Source organism: Diadema antillarum, unplaced genomic scaffold (genome assembly GCF_040938485.1).
Source record: "Diadema antillarum isolate AM-2024a unplaced genomic scaffold, OU_Dant_1.0 seq00001117_RagTag, whole genome shotgun sequence".
In the NCBI taxonomy this organism is placed as follows: domain Eukaryota; kingdom Metazoa; phylum Echinodermata; class Echinoidea; order Diadematoida; family Diadematidae; genus Diadema; species Diadema antillarum.
Genome location: NW_027271931.1, coordinates 51410 through 65202, shown reverse-complemented (window position 1 = coordinate 65202; position 13793 = coordinate 51410).

Here is a 13793-nt window from a genome sequence, read left to right as displayed (position 1 = left end):
CGTTGTTTCTCTGTAATACCGTCCTTCTGTCCTTATAGTTTTTCCGTTATTCCGCAATCAAAATTGTGGACAGCATATCACTTGAATATGAAGGGACTTTACAGTACTGGTTGAGGAGAGGATTTAGATTTATAAATTTTTCGGTGAGATAATGAGAAACCTCTTATGAAATATGAAAGACCATGTGATTTCAAGAAGAATTCAACAATTATTTGATGAAAATTGACCTTGAAATGGCTGAGATCTAAAAATAGAGTGGTTTCTAAATATTTTGCAAAACGTTTCAAGCTGAATCCTCACCTCAACCAGTACTGTACAGTCCCTTTAAAACCCATTTGTCGTGTGTATATCGTAATAAAACTAGCAGTGGCGGATCTACGACGACCGGGGGGGGGGGGGGGGGAGGTTAACCCCCCCCCCCCCCCCTTGGGCTGCCAAGTGAAAATTTAATGTGCATTTTGATAGGAAAACGCCATCATAATATGTCCAGACTCACAAACTTATTCTAACAAACCAAACACATGATAACTCTGGATATAGGGTCCTTACTGAGTACTACTATATGTTACTTGATCTAAAAAGACATTATCATGGACTGCCTTTAAATGGTCTCAAAATTATTAGATGCCAGGAATAGATCACTTACGGGGGGTTCAAATAGAAAAAAAAAGAGAAAAAATCGGCGTGCCGCTTCGTGGCAACACATCTTCGCACTTTGAGGACGATGTTCTGCGTCGTCGTTGGGTCAAACCCAAGCACCGCGGAGCCGGGGGGGGGGGGGAGGGCAGCCCCCTCCCCCTACACAATTATTTTTGGAAAAAAAAAAGAGCATGTAATTATTCGCAAGCTGGCAACCCTAAAAATGCAAAATCTCCTAGAAAAAGCGGTAGCAAAAGTTGCCCTGACAGTTTTTTGTTATTTTTGTTTTGTTTGTTTTGTTTTTGACTTGTTAGCTGATGATGAATCAGTTAATTTTTAGTGCCCACTTCCGGGTTCCTGAAACCCACAAGTGGCACTAAAATCTAACTTTTTTTTTTTCTCTCTATATCATGGAAACTGGTCAAGGCATCTTACTCGAGCTCGGTATATTCGTGTAATGCCTGACAGTGACCTGGCAGTGATTCTCCCTGGCCTTGTAGGGGTATGGGATCACAAAGATCAAAGTCAATTTAAAGAAAAGGTACTCTTTCCCCATGATGCCCAGGCCCATGAAGGCCCGTAACTAAAGGGGTTGCGGGGGGGGGGGGGAGGGAGGGTGAGGTTCAGGGGGTTCCGAAGACCCCCCCCCCCCCGAACTCCCCGTTTGCCCCCCAAATGAAAGAAATAAAAGAAATATTCGCGGCACCCTTTTCTCCGCCCCCTCCCGTTTGAAAAAAAGAAAGAATGAAAGGGGACTTGTATTTGCACCAGAACATTTTCATGACAAGCATTTTTTTCTTTTTTGTTTATCAGCCGATGAAACGGACAAATGGCACGAGAAACAACAACAAAAAAAAACTGTGAGGGAGCGTGGTTCATGTTTTTTGTTTTTGTTTTGTTTTGTTTGTTTGTTTTCAACTGATTGAAACCGGAAGTGGCCCACTTTTTCTATTTATATTTCCATCCCCGCCTAAAATGCCAGAAGGTATTTTCTTCTTACTTACTGTCTGCATGTATTACCGGATAAAGATTCTCCGACACAATTTTGGGCCATGCTATCAACGGACACTACCCGGCAATGATTTGCATGGGAATTTTGGCGTCAGTTGGTCCAGGATCAAAGAACAAGTCAGAATATATACATAATGCTGAATTTACACTTTTTCACAATTTATAGTAATAATCTGCGTCACCATGGTCACCATAGAACTTTGTTTAATGATAATGTAATTTAATCGAATTATCGATATATTGTATTATATATACTTGAATGAATTGTATGAAAGATAATTGTATGAAACAGTAGAATCTCAAATATGAGACGCTATTTTACGTTTATATGGGCGGAGACACTATACAAGGGGGATCGGGGAAGTCAGACATTGTTTTTGTACTGGAGACCGTGGTTGTTGCTCATGAAACCCGGGAAGCCCCCCCCCCCCCCCCACACACACACACACACACTTTTGAAAACGTGGGCCTTGTGATCCTCTATCTAATCAATCGCAAGTGGCCAAATACAGCTTCTTATTGGTGGTGTTGAAGGTTGGCTCCTAACTTTTTGTGAGTTACTTAGAAATCACTTATGAAATAGTACAGAGCATACCATTCTAAGAGGAATTCAAAGTTTATTTAATGAAAATCGGTTTTAGCATGGCCGAGACATTAAAAGAAACAAAAACAAAACAAAGTCAAATAAGGAGATCATAATTGAAGATGGGTACCTGCCACTACCATAATTATGAGGATACACCTAATAGATATGTTAGCCATTCCAAAACCAATTTCCATATCAAATAAGCGTGTGAATTTCTTCTGGAATTACATTTTTTTTTTACACATTTCATAGGAGGTTTTTCTTTACCTCACCAAAAAAATGCTACAAACTTGAAGTTAGGTCTCAACAAAAAATATTCGATTCCTTTAAAAGTAGATTAACGGCGATGAGAATGATGGAATGGAAAAAATTTGAAAATCAAGCTGTCTAAAAAGTGTAATAAATGAGGTTATTTTCATATCGATGTGACGTTATGGTGTGTGAATGAACTCGTATATAGTCGTTGTGTGCCTCTGTCATAATAACATGGTATCACACCGCATGTTTCTTACACAAGTACCTATAATAGATCCACGACGATATGCAGCTTTTCTTTGTGTAAGACGCGATCGTGTAGCTGTATCCAGCCAGTCTGAATATGGCTATTACGCGTCTGGCTGGATTATGAAGACACATGGCTGTGTTTGTAAACACTGCAAATTTGGGCAAAACCCAAATTTGATCTCAATAGTATGATATTTTGCGATGAAATGATATAAGGCTTACAGCCTTAAAAAAGTGCGAAAAACAGGATTCGATCATTCGTTCAAGATTAAAACGTGAATTTAATGTCTTCACGTCTGCTCACGAGTTAGACTTTTGCCAATGACAACCAGCTAACCACCTCCCATTGTGACATCAGACGTCTGTTGTCTGTCATCAGTTTTGTTGTCTGAATACATGTTCGTGGTTAAATTAAAGCGGGGGGGGGGGGGGGTTAAATACCATATCCCAGTTTTTATACGGAAACATTCAATAATACCCTACGGTGTTTTTTTTTGTTCTTTATCGCGCTTTGCTTTCTTTTTGTTTGCGTGAACCACAGGTGGAATGCAAGACAGCTGGGAAATCCTCCTGAGTAGCGTCTGATCTCCAGCCGTGAACACGCAAGATACTATAGTACTATAGGAATCCCATGGACAGTTTGATTCTCCTGACTTGCATGTTCTTTCGTGATTCGTGAGAAGTTCGTGAGAAGCCCTCTTTTCAAGGACTGTTAAGTGCCAGGAAGGGCCCACAAAATACCTGATATGGCTGAGTGTGAGGAAGATCCTGATGCTCTGTTTGAGGAAGCATGGAATCGCATTCCGAATTTCTATGTTGGACAACGCTCAAATGATTGTCCAAGCACATTGATAATTTTATTGGAAGGCCAGTCGACGCAAGGCGCATGGGATTCAAACAAAACATTAACTAACCAGAATGCCTTAGACGATGCATCATCCCTCGCGAAGGAGACAACGGAAACGAATGGCGAAAATCGTTCGAAGACAACGCAACAAGGTTCAAGTGATACCAATACATCCTCAGCTCAACTCGCGACAGAAAACCGTGGATGTCCTGATTCCTGGACAGATGGAAGTAGCGTCAAAGTTGATTGTACTGAGCTCCAAGATCTTGGTGAAATAAAAGATGGGTTCGATGTCTTTGAGGTGAAATACGAACCAGAAGGCGATTCAAACGATTTCTACGCCGAACAACATCACGTGCTAAATATTACTGAAGACACGTCAAAATCTCTTGGCCAACAGCCAACGACAAATGGTGCAGGAACAACTTCGCGCGCACACTTGTTCAGGGCGGTCAGAGCAAACAAAAAGCCTAGTGTATATGTGGAAGAGCCAGACGTGGAAGAGCCACATACACCGCAGAGTGAGATGCGTGAGGAAATGGAAAGCAATGAGCAAGATCGAGCGAATATCAAGAGTATCGTGAGAGAAAGAAAACAAATTGAAGAAGAAAGAAGAAAGCAAAATGAAAAATATTGAAAATGTGTATGTGGAAGAGCCAGACGTGGAAGAGCCACATACACCACCGAATGAGATGAGTGAGGAGATGGAAAGCAATGAGCAAGATCGAGCGAATATCAAGAGTATCGTGGGAGAAAGAAACAAAATGAGGAAGAAAGAAGGAAGGAAAAGGAAAATGTTGAAAATGTACACCTCAAAGAACCTTTGTGGCCCAATGATAACGACTTTTGTCAAGGCTTAAAAAGGTACCAATCAAGGGGAAAGTATACGGATGTTTGCATAGATAAAGTGCGAGACCATGTTGAAAGAGTGGTAATCGGCAAAAAGAAACACTATAGGTGTAAGTTATGTCTTAAGACTCTGCTCGGCATAAAGCCCATCATCAAACATGCATGGTGGCATGTCAAAGGAACCTACTTCGTTTGTGACAAATGCGGGCGGAAATTCAAGACCAAATTCAGTTATGACGTTCACAGAGAATTTCACGCACAAGGACTGTGGAGAGAAATCCCTGTTCCAGGCAGCCGCCTGTACACGTGTGCAATGTGTCACAAGTTCTTTCCCACCAACGCTTTGTTGTCATCCCACAAAATAACTCACACAGAAGAATCCCCTTTCCAATGTGGCATTTGCGGCGAAAGTTTTCGGAACGCGGGGCTACGCAATAGGCACGAATTTAAAACACATCAAAAGGCTAGGAGGAAACGGGACTGTTCGTTTGTGGTCAAGTACTCAGCTCTAAAAAATCGCTTGATTGTCACATGAGAAAACACAAGTACTACAAGGCAGATCTGGAACTATTCGCTTGTGACAAGTGCTCGGAAACCTTTCGTTCTGAAAGCAAACTTGTTGATCACTTGAAGGCGCGTCATCCATTTCCGTCCTTTCAGTGCAACGTGCGAAAAGTGTGGTCGCAGCTTCTGCCTACCTTGCAATCTCACGCAGCATCAACGGGTCTGCACCGCCGACAAACCCAGAAAATTCAGTTGCAAGACGTGCGGTAAAGAGTTTGCCACGAGTATGGCGGTGACCCGTCACAAAAAGATCCATTCCGATGCTCGCCCGTACAAATGTCGACACTGCGACATGACTTTTAAATATTCCGATACGAGACATCGGCATGAGATTCTTCATTTCAAGGATGGCGAGTTTCGTGACGTTAAGCGACATACGTGGAAGGTCAGCCACGGAAAGGATGGGAGACAACTTCGCTAGAAAAACATGTACGGTTCCAAGCTAAGTCGGCGGCTAAGGACTGATTGGAAAAAGACTGCATTTTAAGTGTTGACTAAACTCGACATATCGATACAGTAACAAGGTACTTTTCTAAAACGATAACTCTGCACTTGGTACTCGAGAATCAGATAGAATATTGCTTCAACGCATCGAAATCTATTACACTTTGTGTTTGACATGCTGTGGATAAGACTCTTGACTCCCAATCTGAGGACCTGAGTTCGACTCCGGTCCAGTGCGTACGTCCTTAGACAAGATGTTTTTACTCACCGTATCTCTCTCGACCCATGTACAAGAAGGTACCTGGCAGTGTTAGGGTAATTATGATAATGGGTGAGATTTCTGGTAGAGCAGTTGCAACACAGAAGAAGCTGTACCCGGGATAGGAGACCTTTGTATTGGTAATGCTGATGATGATGATAATGATAAATAATGATAATGATAATAATAATAACATCAATGATATTATTGTTATTCTTACCATTAGTATTGTTATAATTATTATTATCATCGTCATCATAGTTATAGTAAATTAAGCTGGATCGGTTAATGAGACTTTTGAGGAACAAAAAGTCACCCTTGTTTCCTTTTTTGTTGATGTTTTCTTGTAGTGGATTATTTTGGCAGCGGGCGCGTCCTTCATCCCATAACGGTCGTCACGAGGTCTTGGATGTGCCCGCCGTCGCTTCTCTAAGGGATGGAGGAGGGGGGGGGGGGAGAGAGAAAAAGAAGGGGGTTTAGTATTACATGTAATATTTAGGCCTACACTAATTTATGCCTTTTGTGTTTCACGAGGCTGGGTGCACCTCACATTTGGTGCATTTTTATATTTTTATATTTTGTGGGTCAGGGACAACGTTTTTGTTTTCCAATTAAGCATTAGAATAAAATGTTCTTTGGATACACTGCTGACATTTCTTTACGAAAAACATTTTAGATTGGTATATAAACTGTATTGCCTCTTTGATGTTGATGAATTGATGGTGATATTAGAAATGGGCAGCCAGATGCACATCCCTTGTTTTCACTATATACCTGTGCCCGTATATAATTTCTTATGTCGGATTTTAATACTTCAATGCTAAAAATTATTTTATATCACATGGACTCTGAAGTAAAAAAAGAAGCGCTGCACCTTGATGAGACAGTTATCCATCTGACATATCTAGTTAAGAATAAGGTTTTGAATAATGATTATTTCCTTCACAAAGCGAATAAACCTTCGCACATACCGATTTCGCGTAAGGATTCAACATACACTGTGATAGGTGAAACGAGTGGACCTAATCAATTTCGATTTTTTCCCTCTTTTGTATATTTTCTGAAAGAGCTATTCCTTTACTATGTAAATCCAAATTTTTGTATCGTAAAACAAAAAGGAAATTGTATTTTTTTCTTTGCATTTTTCTCTATACCATTTGTGTGTGTGCATGTTGTCCCATTTATTGCAATGAGCGCAGCTTGGCGAATTTATATCATAACACATGGACACCGAATTAAAATGAGAAAACATGCTCCTAGATGAGACAATTTTCCATCTGAAATAATCTAGTTATATCACAATAAGGTTTTGAATAATAATTACATGTATTTCCTTCACAAAGCGAACAAAACATCGCACATGCCGATTTCGCATGAGGATTCAAAATAATCAACACTGTAGGTGAAACGAGTGGACCTAATCAATCTAGATTTTTCTCTCTTTTTTGTATTTTCTCAAAGAGCTATTCCTTGACTAGATATATGTAAATCTAAATTTTTGTATCGTATAACAAAAAAGGAAATTGTATTTTTTATTTGCAGTTTTTCTATACGTGTACCATTTGTGTGTGTGCATGTGGTCCCATTCATTGCAATGAGCGCAGCTTGGCGAATTTAATAGTCGAATAGACACTTAACTTCAAAGCCTCTTTTCTTCAGGAAATACTTTTCCAAAGTGTGTGTCTTCTTTTCATTATTACAATAGTGAGGAAAGTCAATTTCTACATGTGGATCATTTTGAAGCTGTATTCTGCAGGGTCATATGTTATGTACAAAATGTTGCTCTTCCCATAACACATATCAAAATACATGCAGGGAACCTTTTGACTTGTGTATACTCTTAATTTTTATGCCTCCGTCACGAAGTGGTGCCGGAGGCATTATGTTTTCGGGTTGTCCGTCCGTCCGTACGTCCGTACGTACGTCCATACGTACGTCCGTCCGCTTTCGTTTACGCGATAACTTGAGTAATATTTACTGAAATTTTACCAAACCTAGTCCAAGTATGAAGTATGATGGGCAATTATTTGATTAGATTTTGGGTGAAATCGGCTGAAGGTCAAAGGTCAAGGTCAAATCATGAAATTGTATCCGTTTACGCGATAACTCAAGACTGGATAGAGCAAATTTTACCAAACTTTGTTGGAGGATGATGTATGATGGGACAATTACTTGAATAGTTTTTCAATGAAATCGGACAGAGGTCAAAGATCAAGGTCAAATCCTAAAATTTATCTGTTTACGTGATAACTCAAAACTGGATGAAGCAGCTTTCATCAAACTTGGTCTAAGGATGATGTATGATGGGACAATTAGTTGAGTAGATTTTAGTGACATTGGCAAGAGGTCAAAGGTCAAAAGGTCAAGGTCAAATGCTACAAATGTTGCAATTTCCCCCATATCTATGCAATACAAAAAAGATATTTTCAAGAAACTTGGTGTTGACATGTACTACTGCGTAAAGATTCTCCAGAGAGAGTTTCATGTCATAAGGTCAAAGGTGAGGTGAAAATGTTGCAATGTCACTTTTCTCGCAAATGGTTCAATGTACGATCTTCGTGGAACTTGGTACATACGCGTGTACTGACTGGCAGGGATTATGTAGGGAATATAGGGGTCATGTGTCAATAGTCAGGGGTCAAAGGTCATAGTCAACTCCTCAAAATTTTACTATTTCCCTCATACATATACTAGTATATGCAATGCTTGCATTATTAGTTTCAAACTTAATACATGCATTACTTAATAGAGATTCTCTGGGAAATTTTCAGCCAGAAGGTCAAAGGTCAAATGTTAAGGGTCAAAGGCCAGGTTTCAATACCCCCCCTCAAAAAAAAATCATTTTGTACCGTCATTACACTCTTTCTCCATACCTTGGAAATTACTCAATGCATAAACTTATAAAAAGCTCTGTCAGAATTCAAGTAAAAATTCTCAATTCCCCAAATATGTGTACCTGCACACTCTTAGAAAATTAAAGCAAACCCAGTTCAAGACATTTCTGACAAACCTGTCATTTCAATATTTTGCCAGTTATGTGAAACTGTCATGGATCACACATTGTGAAGACATTGTACTATACGCCTATTGGGAGAATCATGCATTATGGCGGAGGCATCAGTCGCCATAGCGACATTTTTGTGTATTTGTGTTTGCTATAAGAATAATAAAGATTTATATTTACCTGAACTTTTAAACAATTCGATATTCATGCTTTGTTCTATTGCTTAATATAAAAGGCATGAAAGTGAACGAACACTATACGATGTCTCCTCCCTGTCACAACCGTGTTATGTATATGTAACATCAGTACTGTGTAACATATCGTGTATGTGTGTGTGTGTGTAGTCGTTACAGAAAGGAGGAGTTAGGGAGGAGCTAGCGGATGTTTCGTCCGTTAACTTTAATGCCCTTAATATAAATGCATTTACCAAGCTTTCAACTTTTTTACCAGTCTTCGCCCGAGCTTTGGCAATCAATGTGCAAAAATTGACGAATTCGCTACAGAATTTGAAGGTATAAAGCAAAAACGAAAGCAAATCAACAACATAACGTAGTTAACAGTCATGCTCTTTACCAGAATTCGACATGTGACAAGCACGGAGGTGCAAGCAATAAAACAGCAATAATGCTTTAATAAATACAGTGTATATTGTACAACTTCAGTCAGCAAAAAAAAAAAAAAGTCAACGCTTTTTCAAGTTTATATTTCTCATAGAATACATGTGTATTTGGCTGAAAGCTAATGTATTATACCACATTGAAGGTACAAGTGTAATTTAATTAGCTATCAACCTGCTGGCTTAACAAAAAGGGAAACTTTACGCCTGAGTGAACACCATTATAATGTTTTTCTCTACCAGGGCACAAAAGTAATAATGGCAAAACTGAACAAGTTGTCATTCATGCGTATGTGCTCTTCCATATAGAAGAATAAACACAAATGACAAATCTCACACAAAAAGAAACATGAGTTAAGTTGCAACAATCAACATTTGATATCTGTACTGTCTTTAAAGCCCAAAAGATCAATGTAGGGCGCAAAATATTGGAGGAAATAAAGCATCTTATGTCAACATGAACAATCTAAATTCAAATGAAATAAAAGACGTAATAATTAACGGAAATGGTAGAAATGTGAGCTGTTTTTTCAAATAAGGAAATTTAAATAATGTTTGGTTCTTGAAATTGTCACATTGATTTTAAATTACTAGATCAAAAGAAACAGAAAAAGAAATTCTGCTCGTTTAATCATCTGTACGCTTATTATTCCCCATTATATGTAATTTGAAGTTAGACTTGACAGAAAATTATTATTTTTCCCCCTGTTGTCAAACTTTGTTTTTCATAGAGGTTATAAAGAGGAAAAAAAGACGATTGAAACTTATTTTTGCTATTTCGTTCATGTCTCTCAGTGCGTTGAGCTGTACTTTTGTTGCCAATGTTATCGTGAAGGGTATTTGCAAATGAAAGAGAACATGCCAATTATTGCCATTTTTAATTTTGTGTCTTGGAGGACAAAAACGAATGTGCTCACTTATGCGTATAAGGTTTTCGTTTTAATTATCGCAATAGCGCAATAGCCAATTTATTATGGTAGATGATATGATTTTCATAAAATCTACTAAATATATGAACTCGAAAAAAATGTTTACTTTCTTTTTTTCTGAGTGTACATTATACGAGTATAGTGGTAATTGAAATTTATGTGACAACAACCATTATATACTCGAACGACACAGAACCAATAAACTGAATACCTCGCTTGTATGTAATTGGCAGAGTGTACATACAGACACACACACACACATGTACATGTATACATAAGCGTATTCGATTGAATAGTAATGTGTTTAAACGAAACAACCATCATGTAAAAGAGAAAAGGGAACCATAATGTATACGTGTGTATAGTCCAAGAAAGATGGATTTACCTTTACGCTGAGAAGGCTGACTTAAGATGTGGAACTTTGCACCATTTAGTGGTCTGAAAGATGCACAAGTAATTATTGTAAAATAGGTTATAGCTCTTCATTCCTAAGGCTCGTTGTTCCGAATTCTCTTAAGTCCTAAGATTCGTTATTCCGAAGGTTCATTGTTCCGAATTTCATTTTCGAATTAACCAATCTTCGGAGTAATGAACCTTCGGAATAACGCCACAAATTTTCGGATTAACGAACCCTTTTTCATTTTCGGATTAACGAACCTCTAGGTACAGAGAATTTGCGTGTTTCGGATTCACGACCCTTCGGAATATCGAACCTTCGGAATAACGAACGGAATACACCCGGAAAGATGGTCCCAGCAAGATACTGATCTATCAAAGTGGAAAGTGGAACCTTTAGATTTTCTCTGCGTGTACATTGCTCGACATTGGCCTGGTTGCCATGGGCACTAAAGAGTTATGTCGCCTGTATTATTATTGAACCGACAAATAACTTCATAAGGTCAATCTTTTTGTGGCCCCATCGGACAACGAGTTGCTTTACTTCCTTTTTTTCCCTTCGACTCACAAGAGGGAAAATCGTTTTCTATATAGTCGTGCATAATCGTGGGAGAAAATAATGCACTGAAGAACGGGTGCTTTACATAGGACAATAGTTCGCTTAGCATTTATCACTTAAAGGGAAGGCAAAGCCAAAGAACAATGTGGACTGAGTAAAAAAACAAGCATTTACACATCAGTGAAAATTTGAGAAAAATCGGACTATCGATGCAAAAGTTATGAATTTTTAACGTTTTGGTGTTGGAACCGCTGGATGAGGAGACTACTAGAGGTTATGACGTATGAGAGGACAACAATATAAAGAAAATATAAAAGTAATTTCACAAAAATTCCTTTTTCTACCAAAATGGAAGAGCTCTTGAGTAACTACTTTCAGAAAGCAGGGAGAATAAGTGCTACCCCTCAGATATGTCAGTATAAAGTTGAGGGAATGTACAATTTTCATGAAAAATGAATTTTTACTGATTTCCCTTTATATTTTCTTTAAATTGTAGTCCAGTCATACGTCATAACCTCTAGTAGTCTCCTTTCCCAGCAGTTCCAACACCAAAACTTTAAAAATTCATAACTTTTGCATCTATTGCCCGATTTTCCTCAAACTTTCACTGATGTGTTATACTAATATTACTGCTTTCACTCAATTCACATTGTTCTTGAGGTTTTCGTTCCCTAACTCATAGAAAATAGGGTTCTTAAAGCTTCATGTCATCTAACATATTTCAAGCCCACATATAGTTTGTCTTAAAAGAGAGCATGAATACAATTCGTATACAGCAGTGAAAATCTGATCGAAGTGGGATACAAATTTAAAAAAGATATGAAAATGTGAAGTTTCCCAACTTTTAGCGAAACAGATCTCGAACAGTTGAAATGCCTGTGACTGTATAATATTACATGTATGTACTGTACTATATATAGGACTATACCTAATATGTTTCTGTGATTGTGTACAGAACTAAAAAGATGACAATTAGCATTTATCTTCTCTCTCTCTCTCTCTCTCTCTCTCTCTCTCTGGAAAGTTCCAGGGAGGAGATCAGCTACGTGTATAGCCTGTAACCGATGTGTTGGCTCAGTGAGTAGAGCGGCTGCCCTCACAATCGGGAGGTCGTGGGTTCAAACCCCGGCCGCGTCATACCAAAAGACGTTAAAAGATGGGAGTTGCTGCTACCTTGTTTGCCGTTCAACAGTTGAAAAGGTTAGAGCAACGTCGATCTGGCGCTGCTCAGTGGCTGCCGGGCCCACGATCAATTGGGCAAAATGAATTTCCATACTTGGACAATAAAATTTGGAGTTTATATCCAAAACAATTATTATTATTATTATTATTATTATTATTATTTTTGAAAATGGCCTCATGGCTGAGCGATGCTCGGTGCGGCGAGCAATCATGAGGTAGGCCATGAGTTCCTTAAAGGACAAGTTCACCTTCATTAACATAAGGATTGAGAGAATGTAGCAATATTAGTAGAACACATCATTGAAAGTTTGACGAAAATCGGACAATCCGTTCAAAAGTTATGCATTTTTGAAGTTTTTGTGCAGTAACCGCTGGATGAGAAGACTACTGCAGTGTGTGAATAACTTTAGATGTCACATGCGTACAACAATGTAAGGAAAATATAAAGAGAATTTCACAAAATTTCATCTTTTGAAAAAAGTACACATTCCCCCGACTCGTTACCGACAAATGTTATGGGTAATATTATTCCCCCTGCCTTTAGAAAGAGGCAAGTCAAGTGCTCTTTTATTATGCGAAAAAAGTGAAAATATGTTGAATTTTCTTTACATTTTCTTTATACTGTTGTACGCATATGACTCACAAGCTGTAGTAGTCTCCTCATCCAGCGGTTCCAACACAAAATTTTTAAAAATTCATAACTTTTCCGTCGATTGTCCAATTTTCCTCAAACTTTCACTGATGTGTTCTACTAATATTGCTGCATTCTCTCAATCCTTATGTTTATGAAGGTGAACTTGCCCTTTAATTGGTTCAACCACGAGGTCTTGTCAAAGAGCTACAGGTTCGCGGGCTTTTCTCGAGCCCAGGTCAGCAGCCTGCGAACATTTACAGAACCACTGACTGGGATAGGGGTTTCGGTGTACGAAACTGTGTCGCTGCTCTTAACAAACGAACACGCACCGTTGTCGGTGCTACACGCGAGGTTTTCTGCCCTAAGTTGTTCTGTAGAGCTGTCACATGTATACGTGACGGCGTGGCATTTAACTCGCATTGTACAAACAGTCAGTTTTTTCCAGGCGAATGTCTAGGAAATAAATCAAGGGAGCAATGAAGTAAATCATGACCTGACGCATATCACGTAAGTAGGCCTATATTTTCCCCATTGACTGCAACTTTTGATATGTGCGTACATGTAATATGCAAGTGTGTGTTGTGTAAACTACTCATATGCCACACATGCACTAGGGGCATAGGCCTTTGGAGCTGGGATTTGTACAAACTTTGTCCGGGAATGAACGCACCTCGCCGGGAAAAATCTCTTAGGAAAGTATAGTTCCGAAAATCAAGCAGTTCTGACGCGAAATATGTACAGACGCTGCCTAGAAATGTACTATACAATTT